At 37.8% G+C, this 12,544-nt stretch overlaps 1 pseudogene; it reads right to left on the bottom strand.

Moving 5' to 3' along the window:
• Window positions 1-9,177: 9,177 nt before the first annotated feature.
• Window positions 9,178-11,324, bottom strand: LOC127214804 (mitogen-activated protein kinase 6-like; annotated as a pseudogene).
• Between the last annotated feature and the right edge of the window lie 1,220 nt (window positions 11,325-12,544).

Here is a 12,544-nt window from a genome sequence, read left to right as displayed (position 1 = left end):
TCCCGATTTTTTGCCCAGTTTTTCTATTTCCAGCATTTCTTCAGTTAGTGTTGCCTTTATTTTCTCTATTTCAGTTTTCAAGTCTTGAACCATTTCCTTCTCCTGCTTAATTGTTTTTTTTCTTGGCTTTCTGTTCTTTCCTTAAGGAATTTGTTCATTTCTTCCACTTTTTTGTTTGTTTTTCCTCCATTTCTTTAAGTGATTTTCTCACATCTTCTTTGAGTGCCTCCATCATTTTTATGATGGTAATTTTTAAGTCGTTCCCTTCTGCTTCCTCTGCTTTGTTGTGTTCCATTCTAGTTGGTGTAGATACCCTAGATTCTGGTGGTGTCATGCTTGTCTTTCTGTTTTTAGGTGTTTTCTTGTATTGCCATCTCCCCATAGCTTCTTCCAGTAGGTATTGGTGGGATTTCCCCTTCTCTTTATGGTACTTCCCAGGGGACTTATATGTGTCAGAGATTCAATATCTGTAGCTGTGGGTGGTTGAAGCTCTATATGAGTTCTCTCCGCAGCCAGGAACCCAGGGATGTGGTCAGTGCTGAGGATCCAGTAGAAGATGTCACTAGCCAATGCCTCTAGCCAATGGCTGCCAAAAGAGGGCAAAGGGTGAGCTGAAACTTGATAAGGTTTTGCAGGATAGTCGATTCTCACTGCAAACTGGGACTCTCCAGCTGTGGCCTCTTTCTTTAGCAGAGGCCCTGATTTGGGGGTCAAGGATCTTGCAGGCAGGAACTCAGAGTGGACCTGCAGAAATAGGAGGATCTCTGGGAGGGTCCCCGGACTCTAACAGAGAACTGAAGGTAGGGTCAGTGGCCAAGCAGATGGAAATTACGGGTGTTCCCGCGTGGATAGGCAGGTCTCCTTTGTTCAGAGGTGCTCCAAGGTGTCCCCGAATTAGGGTGGACTGTTGGCTGCACCCTCTGTCCCAGTGATCAATCAGAGCACAGGACCATGGGCAGGGTAGGGCACATGGTAAGGAGGGGCAGGGTCGCGGTGGGGATTGATGGGGGTGTATCAGAAATCCTAGGGTGCTCTCGATGTGGACAGGACACAGGAGCCTTTCATGGATAATTTTCAAGACACTTTTATGTCTTATATCATCCAGGTCATACCTGTCCTCGCAGAAACATGAGGGAAGGCACAGATATTCTTCCTATGGGAAATGCATTTTTGAGTTTCCAGTTCTCAACATCTGAACCCATTCTAGAGTTCACAGAATCCAAAATAAGGGATTATATACCTCAATTTATGTACTCATACTATGTACTAGATATTACAATCTGACACATATCTTCGTGGTTGAACACAATGTTAAGGAGGCAGTGTCTCTTCAACAGGATCATCACCAGCTTAAAATCTAATAAGTGCTACTATTTTCATCAAAACTCTGAAATATGTGTATATCCAAAGCTGTGGAGAAATGATTGCTGAAGAACCATGGCTGGAACCCCTTTTTATTGCAGACAGCATAAGAACAAATTCAACTTTTGCCTAAACAGAACAAAGTATTTCTCCATGGACAAACTCTATGGTCCTTTATCCATGGACATTATACTAGCTAATTTCAACATATAATAATGTCTTAAATTTCCTTTGTTTAGGAAAATCCTCACTATCTGCTGATTTGATGATGGTGGAAATCAGATATTTGTCGACTGGACACTACTCAGCTCTGCTCCATTTGTCCATCCTTATTGCATATGTTGCCATGAATATAATGCACCTTATAAATATCTCTTTTATTAAATGGTCCTAAGACCATCATCTTCTTATATTAGAGAAAAAACTGCTTAACTCTATAAACAATGTTGGTCTTAATGCACATTCTCTACAAAGTATATATATATATATATATATATATATATATATAATCATGCTCTACAAAGTTGGTGGCTTAAAGTCTATCTCATTCAAGCAAGTGTCGAACATACTATTCCCTTCTTCCTAGTGACTGGAGAGGTTTTCATTAAATTGAGGGAGCATAACAAGGACAACTTTTAATTTAATACATTTTATGAAGGCATTTAAGACTTATTGACTACAACTATGTATTTCTTTTCTGACTTCTGGTCCATGAAACCTCCATTTTTCATGTTTGGAGAAATGATCCACTACATATGGGGATTCTAACATGCATCTTCCTATCAATGTCATTTCACACAAACATCATCTGTCTAATAAGTCCTCATATTTCCATTCACAATTATATATATATATATATATATATATATATATATATATATATAATCAGTTTCTATACCCAATCTTTATCCCATTTTTCAAATATTTTCGTCTTATCAAGGATATGTCAGATTTATTTTCTAGATGTTGAGATAAAAGAATACAGAGACATTCTACTTCTCCACATGATATATTGTTCTGCACTAATTTGGTCCACCAACAACTAATATTATCACTAAGTATCTGGAATCATATCCTCTGCTCTTTATCATGTTTTCAAATATGTAGCATTCCCTTTATTTGTAACCTACAGCTAAGACCTGAGACCAACTGCTATTGCCTATTTGAAAAGCATGAGTTGTGATGATCAAACGGTTAAAGACCATACTGGGGTAACCCACATAAATCGCTGAAATGAACAAGTGAAAACTCAAAGACCCCATACTGACAGCTTGGAAACCTGCATAGGACAGAAGCAGTCTCCCTGAATATGGTTTTCAATTATGAGTCCTCAGCATTGTATATGGCAATGGTAAATGTAAAGGATTTATACAGACCACACAAATGGACATTGGAAGCCCATCCCCAATAGACAGATAATCACTCTGTAGAGATCTATGGTTGAGGCCATAAACCCTGCCTGAAATGATGTTACATACTTCTATGACTTCCCCATAGAAGGCATCATACTTTCTGTGGAGCATAATATGGATGGGATGGGCATAAGTTGGCAGCATGGGGTAATGAAAGGGAGAGAGAACTGGGTTTGATATATAAAATAAGATTGTTTCCTATTTAATTATATAAAGGGAAAATGGGAAACATGTGGACAATGGATATCACTCAGTGTAATGACTGGTGATAACACAAAGTAGTTACACATGCATGGACATAAGATGTCAACAAAAAAAGTTTCCCTGGAATACTTTCTTCACAGAGGGAGATGAGAATTTCTTTATACCAGAAAATGTGGTATTTTTCCTGGTATACTGGAAAAGTTGTCAACAAAAATAATGTTCTTTCTATAGGTCCATTAATTAGGAATGCAGAGGATTATTTTGTGTTATGGAAATCTTTCCCAACCAAAAAAAGAAAATTACCAGTAATCTAGAGAAAAATATTTGCTCTGGTTACTTGTGACAATGAATATCTGGGAACATGATTTTTGTGAACTCAGTTGTCACTTTTATGGCATTTTTAATATGGGGGAATTTTAAGGTGTGTTCATGTATTTCTCTTTCTTTGTCTCTTGTAAAAACTAATGCCTCACCTATTTACTACACATATTTGGTCTTTGGCTGTGGGGTCTGGTTCACTTTAAGTAAACAAGAGGAAGAAAATTTGTATTTATTTAAGTGAAATGGGGCAGAGGTTCTTTAGAAATGAGTGCATTGAATGGATAAATTAGATGTGGCACATTTACACAATGGGATACCACTGTGTGGGGAAAAATGGAATCTTGAAATTCTCAGGCAATTTGATGGTACTTGAAGAAACCATCCTGAATGAGGTAACACAGTCCCAAAATAAAGAAAATAGGAACATGGTATACACTCACTCATATGTGGATTTTAGACATAGTTCTCCAACTAGGCTACCATGAGGCATTTTAAGAGATTCATACAATGTTCCTCACAGAAGTGGAAATGATCAAGATCTCCTGAGCATACTGGGAGGGGTAGGTTAGTGAGGGGAGAGGGAACTAGGAAAAAGACAAGGGGAGAACATAAAAATACATGGAACTATGATGATTGAGTCAGAGAAAAATTGATGAGAGAAAAAAGGGAGAGAAAGCAAGATACCATATAAGAGGTAGTCATTTTAGGATTGAAGAGAAAACTGATTGTAGAGAAAGGTCCAAAGACATGCAAGGCTGACCCCAACTATCAATTTGAGCAACAGTGAAATGGCTGCCACAAATGCCTTTCCCTCATAATAAGATTGATGACTAAATTTTCTACCATCATAGAGCCCTCATCGAGTAGCTAATTTAGAAAGAATCAGACATCCACAGCTAAACAGTTAGCCAAACTGGTATACAGATGCAGAGAGGGAGAAATAGCATACTACAGAAACCCACAGAGATAGCTGACCTGAACATGGAGAAGCTAATGGGCCCCCAGACTGATAATTGGCAATCTGGCATTGGACTGACACAGACCCCCTGAAATTGGGTCTCAGTTAGAAGACCTGGACAGTCTAAAGGACCTCATCCATTAGAAACAGGATTTATCTCTAATGCACAAAATGTCTTTGGGAGAAATTTCCCATGAAGGGATACTTCCCTAACCTAGAGGCAGGAGGGAGGGCCTATTCCCTTCTCCAAATGACTTGACAGATTTGTCGATCCCTCCACATTCGCTGTGGAGTGTGGGAACATGGGAAATGAGGGTGGTTTGGGACCATGTGATGTAGGAAGAGAGGGAGTAAGGAAGGGGAGGAGACAAAAATGGCATTGATATATAAAATAAGAAATACAAATAAATAAAACAAAATTGGGTAAAATACACATACCTAATACTTTGCTTTCCTTATCCCTTTTAAACATGTATACTGGTCAATAGGAGTGAATTTACATTGCTGTATAATTGTTAATATCATCTACCCTCAAAAACCCTTTCTACCAGTGCAAATTAAAACCTTTTGCACACTATACAGTAATGTTTCTTTCTACTCATTTCTAAAAAGCCACCACATAATGGAATTGTATAACAGCTTTTGTAGCATGAACAATTAAAACAGATATTGGGGAGACAGTTATTGGGGATAAAGTGAAGATTTGAAAAGCAGCAGCCACTAGAGAAATTTTACCTCTTCTAAGGCTCAGACAAATTGTGGACTTGGGGATTCTGTCCTCAGCATGATTGTAGACTGAACACAGTGCTCCCCTTTCTCTAACTGCCTAATATTCTGCTTGAGTGCTGGGATTAAAGGCATGCATCACCCCTGCCCAGCTTTAATGGCTAACTAGTGTATCTGCTGGGATTAAAGATGTGTGCCATCACTGCCTGATCTGTATGGCTGAATAGTGTGACTAGCTTTGCATTCTGATCTTCAGGCAAGCATTAATTGTTAGATCATAAAGAAAATATCACAAATTATCTTTTGCATATAGATGATTTCAATTTGTTTAATGTCTGTTTGGTTCAACCACATTATGCCTGTACTGGAATTTCTTTTCTCTTTAAGAACTGATAATACTGTGTTTTATGCAAAAAAATCGGAGCTGTTGTATATGATTTTTATAAGCTCATCATGCTTTAAATGTATCGGCTTACTTATGCCTTATGTTACATGTGTGTTTCACACCAATGCTATGTAGTATTGGAGTAAGAAAAATAGAAAAATAAAACTCACAGAGACTTCTGTGCTTTGGAGAATGGATTGAGGATACGAAAAGAAGCCATGAGTGGATGGAATGTGTCTAACATGGACAGATGTATTATATTGTGACTGTCTATGATACAATTAATGCTATCTGGCAATAATAGTGAGATTCTCTATGCCCAATTCATGGGTCAACATACAGGACCCATCTGAGATATAGTGTTTTCTTTTGAATGTTATCTACATATTTTTGAATATCAGTGTACATGCACATTGACACTCCCCTCAAGATACAATCAGAGCCCTAAAATTTGGTGTCTTAACTGACACCATTACAAAAATGAGAAGTAATTCATCACACTGAACATAGACTCTGGAAAACCTGCTCAAAGAATTGATTTCTCTCAAAGAGTAAGTTTGCAATTGTTACCTTCTTTCAGTTTCCTGGTAAACATTTTATGTTAGACATAGGTTCATGTGTGAGTTTTTTTTTTTCCTTTTTATTTTGGTTTTTGAACAAAGTTTCTCTGTATGACATTGGAAACTGTCCAGACATTTATTCTGCAGAGAAGTCTAGCCTCAAATACATTGAGATATGATGGCACCTGCCTCAAAACTGTTAGGATTAAAGCTGTGCATCATTGCCAATATGAGATTTTTTTCTTAATGTGGTCTATGCAAAATATTTTATATAATGGTTTCTGAAAGTCTTGATTCATATTATCAAGTGCTAACTAGGAATCCTAATTGTACTGTTTTATAGATTTTAATTTAGGGTCCACATAATTGCTAAAGTTTTTGCAATCATACATATTATAGTTTTGCTGCTGTATGTTAAGTGGTCTTGTTCACTTCCTCTGATTCCTGCCTCTGCATCAATGCTATGTCATAACAGCATTGGAAGTAGATAAAAAGAACCAGGTCATATGCCATGTATAGATTCTTATTCCATTGCTAGGGATCTCAATACCAGATCAAGCAACAATCCATCATCCATACGCAGACGACTTATACTGGTTTCATCCTGGCTCCATAACAGTGAACATGTGAGATTGTAGATGTGTTTAGGATTATAGTGAATTTGATCCAACTCAGAGATGGAAGAAGAGAAATTGACTTTTTTTCTTTCTCAAAAAATAAAAGACCATCTTGATGTCATGGTGATGTGCAATGGAGAAAAATGTAAAACTCTGCAAGGAAAGGGAGAAAAGGTAAATTAGAAATGATTTCTACTTATTTTAATTTTCAATATACAAGGCATGTTGAGATCATGAGAAAACAATGGTGGATGCCTAAATGTATACTATCATTACATTGAACATTCAACCAGGGATATTAAATTGAGGTATTATTTTGTTTCCTCTTCTCTTCCTGTTGTTTGTTTTCTTTCTGTACAAGATATGTCTGATATTTTCTGGATTTCAATGTGATTACAGAAAAGGCTCAATACATGGAGATCTATCTTTTCATTGCAAATGTTGAGAAAAATGACTAGCTACACCAACCTGGATGAAGAGTCTTTTTTGAGACATATATTCCTTTTTAATGTACTTGATATCGCTCTATAAAAAAGACTGACTTCAAACTCACAGACATATGCCTCACCATGACTCCAGAGGGATGAAACTACAAGCATGTCTCTCAATGCCTGGCAAAAAAGGTGTTAATTGAAATTCAAAAGTAAACCACCATTGTTAGAAAAAAAAAACTAAATATAGGTAGTCTGATGGCTCAGTCTAAAAAAGTCTAAACTAGGAATTTGAGATTTGATAATTCAATTTATTTTTTGTTCAGCCAAATAACATGACTCCTGTTAAAATATTAATTAGGTTCTGGAGAGATTGTTCAATGCTTAAAGGAAGGTACCCTCTTGCTGGAGGATGAAATATTGTTTCCCTGCCTACATATGATGGTTGACAACCATCTACAACTACACTCCAATGTATCCGGTGCCTTCTTTTGCCTTTCTAGGCACTGGACGGTCATATGATGCATATATGTACATTCTGGAAAAATTTTAAAAGAAAACTATGCATAGAGACACACATTGTTAATCTCAGTAAGTTAGAGGTTGAAGTAGGGAAATAAATGTACATTTGAGGCCTATGTGGTCTATATGATATAGTTCATGATTATCAGGGCTACCCAACTTACTGAAATAAATTAATTAAGATAATTTTAATAAAATGTTATGAAAGTGATTATAACAATACAAATAAGTGTCAGTGGTTTTGTGAGCACTATATTGGCATTGGATTATAATTCCATGTGGAAAATGTGAAAAATAAAAGATCTGTATAATATATGTGAACACACTTCAAAAAATAGTACCAAACTGGATATGATAACTATGTTTTCAGCATGACACCACAGGAATATCAGCCCAGGACTCACAGATGGAGAAAAAAAGTGCAAATAAGATAAAACTAGAATCATGCACTTTGTTATAGGGATTTTGTGACAACTGATAAATGGACTAAGTCTTGGGGAGGAACCTGAGATCTGTGCATGGTGATATGATAGGCGGCGCATATATATATATATATATATATATATATATATATATATATATATATATATAACATTTAACCTAATTTTATTTATGCTTGCCTAGGGATGGGGAAAAGATCATTCAATAAAAACATAAAGTAAAAATGGGTTTGGGGAGGCTTATCATGTACAATGTTTAAACTACAATAATGATGTACTTTAATTACTTCCATTCACACAAGTTTAACATTACAAGTTTTTAAAAAATAAACACAATTAAGACTTCTAGGAGCATATTATAATGAATTCCTAATTTTTCTTTGTAGATAGATCAAGCTCTTCCAAAATACAGATTCCTATACACAGTGAGTACTTTACTCCTATACACAATGAGTACTTTACTTAACATACGTGGACAAGCCTCAGGACAAGCTGATGTCAAGACATAACCTTGGCAGGCAACAAACCATTATGGCAAATGGAAAAACAGGGCAGTTGCAAATAAACTTAAAACTAAGTTAACTTTTATAATTAAATACTGAAAATATACTGATTTGCTAAATATAATTAAATGTGATGCATTTAACACTTCACTATAAAGAATAAATACCAGGACATTATAAATGGTGAACGAATCTCAATAGTTTACTATGATAAACGCTGGCTAGATAGAAGTGCCATGGAACACTATGGGTGGTTCATGTTTAGCCACATACTTTTGTTACCTTGAGGTAGATAACACATGTGTACCAAATTCGGCATTCGTTTTCAGTTGCTACTGGTATCATATGTTTTAAGAAATGTGTACAGTATGAAAAAAATTTGAAAATAGTAATGAATGAAAAATGTTTCAGGAAAGAAATAGATCTTTTCATGAGATTATGTACAGTCTCACTGTGTAAGTTTCAAGGCAAAGTTTTGTTTCCTGTAAAGCAGGTCACTGGTCTACGAGAATGTGTATTCACCGTAGTGCATCCTGTCTCTTCCTGCACTGCATTGTTTCCTCTATTCTTTTTGTATGTGTGTGCGCAAATGACATGCAAGTTCAAATGAAAACTAAGTCTGCATTTTACAAACTGAGAACTAAGAAAAAAATCTTTGAATATTAATGACACCTTCTGATTCAAGTAAAAATAAAATTACTTAAAACATTAGTGACAAAAAAGACAACACATTTCATGAAGAACAAAGAGAAATGTCTGCTAAGTGTTTAGTTCAGATGTTTCAGAATGCTGCTGTATGTCTTGTGAGGGATTTGAGGGGAAGATTTCATAGCGGAAGTTGTTAATGTGGCCTGGATAGAATTGAGTGCGGTGCTTATGGACTCTAGCTGCTTACTCAGGAGGATCTCCCCATTGCTGTTCAGAAGCACTTCCTCGAATCCTCTCTCTCCATTCTTCCCTTCCTTGACTGGCTCAGTTTCCAGCATTTCAGAATCTTCCTTCCTGCTAAAGAACTTCTTCAAATAGCTAGTGTTCTCCTTCTTCACATGCTCACCCTTCCTGACCTCACAACAAAACTGCCTGAGGAGGAAACACTTCTCCCCACCGCTCATAAACGGGCTGTCCCAAGAGGACTGATACAAGGCTTCCAACTGAGCCAAATAGGCCATTCCCTTTTCTTGCTTCTCTTGGCTTACTGACTTGGGTATCAAGCTTTTCAGTTCTAGCTGGGACATTGAGCTATTCAAGTCATTTAATTTGTCAACAATGTCAGTAGGCTCATGATGGGAATTAAGCTGAATAGTTCCTGCAATGAACGAGTCAAAGTCAAAGCCCTGGCTCTTCTCCCTTTCCTTCTCTGCCAGCTGCTGGGATGTTTCCTCCAGCAATATTTGTGCTTTCACCAATCCGTTCCTCTCACACTTTGACTTGCCTTTCTTATCGGATTTTTCTTTACTTTGTTGGAAAGATTTATACTAAGTTTGGACTCATAGTGATGGTTCATTTCACTCTCCCTACACACCAAGTCATCTAAGTATTATGATGACCATGTCTTGTAGTTACAGGTGTGGTTACACTCCAGATCACAGTACTTGTTCTCATGGTGATCCGATTACTGCCAGTAAGGCTTGGCAGAGTAGTTAGTGTCAAAGGCGGGATCCTCCAGATACTTCTTTCGGTCTCCATCCAAGTATTTTCGAGGATCATCTTGAACTTCTTCTTCATTGGTGACATCAGTCAGAGCACTTGGGTCAAGCTAAACCTCATCAATATCAAAGTTGTTATGAATAGGCCAGTCATGCTCTGAGAACTGACAATCACGATACCTTTCCCAGTTACAAATGTGACTATGTGTTTCATCCATAAGCAAAACATCATCAACTTCATCTCTATGTGAAAAGGATGGCTTGAAATTGTCTCGTCCATTGGAAAAGAGTAGGTGCTCATGTAGGGAAGGGAAAGTGCTTCCTCTGCTGTCAGCCGGTCCATGGGGCTGAACGTCAGAATCTTTTCCAGGAAATCCAGTGTGTCTCGACTAATTCCCAGATGCAGCTATGTTAGCGGTTTGTGTGGCTCAGTCATGTCGTTTAGAATGTAAACTGGGATTATGCTGCATAGCTCCTGACGATCTTCCTCATGCACAACAGGAATAGATTCTAAGATCAGTTGCCTCTGTTCAAGTTCATGTGCACCTGCAAAGAGGGTTTTACCAGTCAGCATTTCAGCAAAGATGCAGCCCGAAGCCCACATGTCAATGGCTTTAGTATATTTATTAGCAGAAAGTAAAAGTCATGGAGATGTGTATCATTTGGTAATCAATCCTTCATAAAGATGACCCTTATGGGAATAATGAGGATCCATGATCCATGCCCAACCAAATCACCTATCTTCAGCACCAAGTATTCAGTGTTAATGAAAAGATAAGCTGGCTTGAGATCTCTGTGCAGTACATTTGCAGAATGGATGTACTTGAGCCCTCATAGCAGCTGATACATGAAAGGCCTGTCATGGTATTCCAGTAAAGGGCCCCACTCCAGTATATTTGCCAAGTCCGTCTCCATGTACTCCTGAACAATGTAGACGCTGTTCAGCTCTGTGAGAGAGCCCGCATCATCTGTTAGCTGGCTTCCACTGGGACCAAGAATCTCAAACACTTTCACAATGTTATCATGGTCAAGTTTTCTAATAATTTTGATTTCACGGAGAGCATGTTTGATGCTGTGGGGATTAGTGAGGACAATTTTCTTGATGGCTACGCTTTTGTCACAGTCATTGTCTACAGCAGAATAAAACAAGCCATTGCCTCCAGAGCCCAATGGTTTAAGTCCTAGAGCCCAGATCAAAACCATGAATGTTCATGAGATTTTCAAGTTTCTCTGCCATTTTGAAACCCTTACAATAATTGCCTTTTCCTTTCAAATTGTTGAACTTGAGCAAACAAGGAAGAAAACTGGCATCAAAAGGAAAGATGTCTCAAAAATGGAGAAAAACAATTCTGTTTGAACAGCACGATGGTTTCTTGATGTTCACTGCAGATACCAACCAGGTCTGTTGAGTTCCCCTCAGACTTAAATCTCAAAAATCTCTACTCATACGGACAATTAAAAAGATTGCAGTGCTCATAGTTCAATGAAGAGCAGCAACTCTACAGATATTTAAAGAAAACACTCAAGAAACTCAAATGGAATGAAATGACATACTATGCACTCAGCTTTACTATGCTGACCTACTTAACATGGGACAAAACTGTGAATAATTTTGCATTCGGCAGGCCTCTGTGGACATCCTCTCACACTGCAGATACATTCAGTGTTGGACTGGTCCTGAGCAGCATTCTAAGGAACTGGGAAACACTCATTCCCTTTGCTTCCTCTCTTCCTTTGTTACTGTATTTCAACAGGAAGCCCTGGTGATGTTGGTTGACAGGTATCTTTTGTTAGTGATCAGGTGGTTTCAGCTCAACACAATCACAATCAAAGCTACCATCCATCTTACTCTGATACAATAGGTCTCCTCCGACTCATCGACAGAGTGCAGGGCCTACGGGTAGCTCCCAGGATTGGCTCAGGTCTCTGGCTGTGCTGGTGGAAGCGGAGTCTTGGAGGCTCTCACTTTGCAGCAGTCGCCACCATGACAGCATATTTTTATTGTTACTTTTTTGATAAACCTCATCAAAAAATCAGGGATTTAGGAGTTTAATCATAAGTTAGACTTTCTTTCTGATTAATAGCATGACCATTGGAGATAACAAGTGTATTAGCCTTTGCAGTATATTGACTTTGTCTTGGACATTAATGGGGAGGAAGAAAAAGAGCAGGAGAAGATGATTGGAAGTGATTAAGGAGCAGGAAGAAAGAAACAGCAAAAGATGGACAGAGAGAGGGTCAGGTCTCAATGAGGTGATATTGAGCTTTGTGGGAAATGGCTGCATACTCTATTCTCTTTCCACTGTTTGTATCCAAGCAGCCCTTGCCAGCAGGGGCAATACAATATCTCTAAAACAGAAATTATGTGCAGAATTATGGAATATTACCTTCAGAAAAATGTGTAATCTCATAAAGAGGAGCATCTTCTTGAAAGCTGGTGTCTTGTTTTGGAATGTT

This window comes from Phodopus roborovskii, unplaced genomic scaffold (assembly GCF_943737965.1).
Source record: "Phodopus roborovskii unplaced genomic scaffold, PHOROB, whole genome shotgun sequence".
NCBI classification, from domain to species: Eukaryota; Metazoa; Chordata; class Mammalia; order Rodentia; family Cricetidae; genus Phodopus; species Phodopus roborovskii.
This window is presented reverse-complemented; position numbering and strand designations above follow the sequence as displayed.